The sequence below is a fragment of the Frankliniella occidentalis genome, unplaced genomic scaffold (assembly GCF_000697945.3).
Source record: "Frankliniella occidentalis isolate FOCC.00 unplaced genomic scaffold, Focc_3.1 Scaffold8, whole genome shotgun sequence".
In the NCBI taxonomy this organism is placed as follows: domain Eukaryota; kingdom Metazoa; phylum Arthropoda; class Insecta; order Thysanoptera; family Thripidae; genus Frankliniella; species Frankliniella occidentalis.
In genome coordinates, this window is record NW_026267138.1 from 1,212,460 (window position 1) to 1,217,469 (window position 5,010).

At 59.5% G+C, this 5,010-nt stretch overlaps 1 protein-coding gene across 2 annotated transcripts in view; it reads right to left on the reverse strand.

Annotated features, from left to right (window-relative positions):
• LOC113209727 (protein Wnt-16-like) overlaps window positions 1-5,010 on the reverse strand; it is a 94,676-nt gene that overhangs the window by 70,528 nt on the left and 19,138 nt on the right. Inside the window, exon 1 of one of the 2 annotated variants that reach the window (XM_052275281.1) lies at window positions 733-999. The exons of the other annotated variant lie outside the window; for it this stretch is intronic. The gene's annotated coding sequence lies outside the window, so the exon portion shown is untranslated. Of the gene's footprint in view, window positions 1-732; window positions 1,000-5,010 lie in introns of those variants that run through there. 2 annotated transcript variants of the gene reach the window in all.

The following is a 5,010-nucleotide window of genomic DNA, read 5'->3' on the forward strand; positions in this document are numbered from 1 at the left end:
GCGGCGGCGGCGGGTCCATGGATGCCCCGTAATGAACGCCCAATGGCCCATTAGTTCGAGATGCCGCCTTCAAATCGAGAGATGATATCGAGGTATCGGCCGCTCCGCCGCTCTGCTCCGCTGCTCCTCGCCGCCGCCGCTCAGTCAGATGCACCTTTGTTTTATGGACGCCCTCCTCTCTGGCTCACGGCGGCCGGGCCGGGCGGCGGCCTGGGTCCCTCCTGGGGCCGCAGGAGACCTGCAGGACCTGCAGACCGCAGGCGGGGCGGGGCGGGGCGGGGCACGGCACATCGCGGGCGTGCGAACACCCCGCCGCGCCCCGCCCCGCCTCTCCCGTGGACCTCTCACCGGCCGCGATGGCGAAGGAAGCGACACCCATATAGCGGTGCCGCCGCCGCCACCCTGCATCCTCCTCACAATGAGAGTGACCCCGCGGCAGCAGAACGCACCGGTCGGCTTCTTCAAAAACCTCCGCGTATACGTTGACATTTCATTTTCTTACGAGAAATAAAAAGTAAACGTATTTTTCTTTTCTTGCTCCTCTTGTTCCTTGTCCGAGTCGCCTCCCGTCGTCACACTAAAAACCGGAATGGCTGCGGAGATATGTGCGGCCAGGGCCGGGGCCGGGGCTCGGGAGCGCGTACGCCGCCGAGCACTACAACAAGACCTGCAGGACGACACGGGGCAGGGCGACCAGTTCCTCCTGTTATCGTGCACCCGAGCGCGTCCTACCTGGTGACAGCAGCCGGGGGTCTTGAGAGGGCAGAGTAACTCCGGGGCCTAAATCCAAGTGGGCAGCACTCACTATCACTTGTCACTCGCACAGAGCACTCGTCGCACTCGGCAATCACTAGCGCCCGCTGGCTCGAGCTCTTCCAGACTCGTATCGGAAATCGCACTCGGCCGGCGTACGGGAGCGCGGAGCTGCGCGGTGCGGGGGTGGCGGCCTGGCGTGGGGCGCTGCGCGATGCGACCGGAGCGGCGGCGAGCGGCGGACTGGCTGAGCCGAGCCGACCCGCCGGCCCGGCGCGAGCGGGAGACTTCCAAAGGACTCCACCGCGAGCCGAGCCGAGCCGAAGCGCGACCGAGCGCAGCCGGGCCGGGCGCGCCGAGCCGAGCCGGGGTCGGAGCCGGACCGAACTCGCCCCGAGAGCGAGGTGAGCGAGAGAGACGGGGCGATGGTCAGAGCCGAGGCGGGGGGACTCCTCACCCCACCCCCACCCGCCCCCGGGCCCTCGGCGGCGGCGAAGACGCACCGCGGCGAGACATGACCACGCTCACACCTGTACCTGGCCGAGGTGGCCGAGAGGCAGGCCGAGTGGTGCTGGACGGGCCCCGGCACAGAGTGGAATGTCTCGGCGAACGCCCCTCGAACCGCAATGTGAATGTGCTTCGGAGAGAGGGCGAGGGAGAGGGAGAGAGGGAGAGTTAGAGGGACAGAGGGAGAGAGCGAGCGAGAGAGACGGGGAGAGAGGGAGAGAGGGAGAGAGAGAGGGAGAGAGAGGGAGAGGGAGAGAGTGAGAGGGAGAGAGGGGGGGGGCAGAGAGTCCCTTTGCCGCCCAACGTTTATTGGCACTGGGACTGGGAGTCTCGGACCCTTTCGCAGTGAGCGCCAGAGGTGTAGCAGCAGGCTGCTCCGCGGGTATCCGACGCCCATCTGTGTCCCTGGTCCGGAGTGGACCGGGGCTGCGCGCTGCGCGCACCGCGACAAGGTAAGTAAACACAAATTAACTTGTTGTTGCTGATGCTGATGCTGCTGCTGCTGCTGCTGTGGCGGCGAATCTCCCTCCGCGCGCCACCTCCACACCAACACCACCACACGGGTCGGGTCAGATCCGCGCCACGCCGAGCCACGCCACACCGCTACAAAAACCTTTGTAGAACGCCGCCGCCGCGCGCTGCTGCTGCGCTCCGGGCTAGAGAGGTGGCAGAGGGTGGACCCCGCCCCTTACCTCCCTCCGCTCCCAAAAGCACACTTCACTCTCCTTTTCCTCCCGGGCGGCGTCTTTGTGCCGCGTCTTGTACCTGCGCCGCGCAAAGCAGCCAGCCTGCTCTCCACCAAATATTTATGGCTGTGCGAGGTCTAATAGGGGATCACCGGATTACCGGACATAATCTGGGTCGGATTACCGCCGCTGTGCCACCGGCTACTCTTACTCTGTCAACAGGCAACGGCAAAAAAAGTCTGAAAATCAGAACAAGAAAGGAATGGAACTTGGTGGTGCTGTGAGTCAGCTTTCAGCAAACATCGGAACATGACATCATCCCTCACAGATTTTCCAACTAACACTAAAATAAAAATCAATTCAGTAGTAGTAAAGCAGACAGGTGCAAGTTAGCACATTATGAAGGATATTAAGGTATGTGCTTAAGTGTCTCTCTCTGTCTCTCTGGTGCAAGTTAGCACATTATGAAGGATATTAAGGTATGTGCTTAAGACTTGACGCCTCTGAACTGGAAAAACACTATCGGCACCTTTCAAACGTCCTAGGGAGTGCTGGCTGATCGCCCCTGTCCACAGCACCTTATTGGCCGAGCGAGTAGGCAACCCACCCGCACTCGTGCGTGCGGTACAGCATAAGTACAGAGGTGAGCGGGGTTAATCACACCTGACCTGGGATAATCGGTGCCTATTGTAAGGTAGTAACCCAACGAAGCACTAAAATTTATCATCCGCAGGGAACTTCAGTGCCTCTGCATCCAGGGAAGCTTATTTTGTAGTGCCTCTGTACACAAAAACTAAGGTAGAACTCAAAGTGCTGAAACGGTTTTACACGCTAAAAGTGACTGCCTGGGAACCAATCTGTCACTTTTACTGTGTAATGCCTTTTACAATTTGGCACCCACAAAAAGGCATTTAACTGTCCGAAAGTGCTAATTTTCATGCCTTTGGACACTTTTACAAGGGCATAAGTCCCACCTTTGATTTTCCAGAGTATACGGTAAGGTCAGAAACACCGCGAATCATATCGTTTTTCTTTTTCCAGTAGGGTTCTGACAAAGTCATGTTGATTTTTTTAAGCAACGTTTACTACGAACGAGATGTACAGAGTTCTAGGCGCGCCGTATCTCTGCCACCCATTCTCGAATACAATCAGTCTAATTACCATATCATTCGCGTCGCGTCGCGTGGGGTCGCTGCTGCGTGTGACACCTCCGGCCTCCAGCGTCACCACCAGCATGACCGCCACACTGGTCGCGCTGTAGCAGCAGTAGCAGCACCAGCACCAGCACCAGCAGCAGCAGGCGGGCCTCAGCCGTCACACAGAGCCTCCCGGATGCTGATGCTCCCGGCCAGCGGGCCGCTGCCCCCTCGCCCCGCCGCCGTTCCGTCGTCGGGATCCTCTCGCCCTCCCCCCTCGGGCCCTCCCGCCCATTCTGCCCCCTCGGCCGGTAGAGCGCGCCAGGTGCTTGTGTGAAAGGGGAGCGGTGGCCATAATAGTGAAATGAAACGTTACAACCCCCGGCCTGCCCCCGCCCGCGCTCCCGCCGCCGCCCCCGCCGCTTCCGGACCGTACTCTCCACCCGGGAGGACCCCATCTCCGTTACGCCCCCTCGGCCAGCCCTCTTCCAGGGGCCTTAACTCCTTATTCTTCTCCTCTTCCCCCCGTGCTCTTTTCTAGAATACTGCCCGAACGGGCCTCGAACAAGCAGCAAGTCGTCCGACGCACACGGCGGCGGCGAACGGGGTAGGGGCGCCGTGTTGCGGAACTGAAGCAACGTCCAAATCAAGCGTCCCCGTCTACCAAGCGGAAATCCTGAAACAAATATTGACTAACAAATTTTCGTTCTTTCTAAGAAAATGCTCACTTAATTTCATGGTGTAGTTTGATTCCAAACGTTTGACTCAATATTTCACTTTTCAAATGCTATTGCAAGCGCTCTGGGGTATCTGCCGAACCTTTCTTTTTCTGCTTTTTTCAAGTATACCCCGCTTCTCTTTCGGCAGCGCCGCGTGGATGTGGATAGTCGACGACCCCCCCGCCATAGCTTCGGGCGAGGCGCGATGCGGGACGCACCGGAGGGCCCTTTGCGTATAGCGCGCGGGGCCATTCAAAAAATGTTACCACTGGCGGTCAGAGACGCGTTGGCGGGGCCACCGCGTGACGCCGCGGGCGACAGCAGCCAGCAGCAGCAGCTTCCTCCCCCCTCCCTCCCTCTCTGTCCCCTGCAGCGCTCTTCCCATTGCCTGCCTATTAACGAAATCCAGACACGCCGAGTCAAAGCGATCAGGCCGACTCCCGCCGAATTAGCCTCAATGTACGCCGCCGCTCCTCCCCGACCCGCCCCACCCGTCCCGATTCAGCCCGCGGGCCACACGGGCCGCGCCGAGCCGCCTGCATCCGTCCTTGTCGCTCCGTAACGAAAGGGGAGCCTTTTTACTCGCCCCTCTCCGTCCCCCCTCTCTCTCTCTCTCCTCCTGGAAATGTAAAACCTCGACAAAGTACTGTAGTCACATGAGATCCGTTCCGTATGATGAAACAACGAGGGTTTCTGGTGACAGTCTGTGGAGGGGTTGCACGCGAGGTTGCAGGGGACTGCAGGTTTGGATGATGATCCATAAATCGCTTAGAGCCCCAAAATGTTCCATTCATTTTTATGTTTCGTTTGTTGGAAACATTGACCCGCAGCAGATAATGAGACGTATGGCCCGCTGCGCGCTGTCTCTTGTTGCCAGCGCAGCGCAGCCCTACTTGACTTGATCCCGAGGCGGGTTAGTGGGGTTAGAGATAGGGGTGGGGGAGGCCAGAGCATGACATGCGAGCACACGGCTCGCTTGTACTCAAAATCGGATCATGCAAATTATGATGGCGCCCGGCGAACCGCACCGACTTCTTGCTCTCTCTCTGTCTCTCTCTGTCTCTCTCTGTCTCTCTCCCCCTCCCCTGTCTTTCTCTCACTCTCTGCACTCTCATTCTCCTGGGTCGCGGGAGGCAGCCCGCCAGTTCTCGACCCGCCTACGCAACGTACGCAGCAGCGGTTCACAGGGGTCGTCCGTAAAACAAGCGA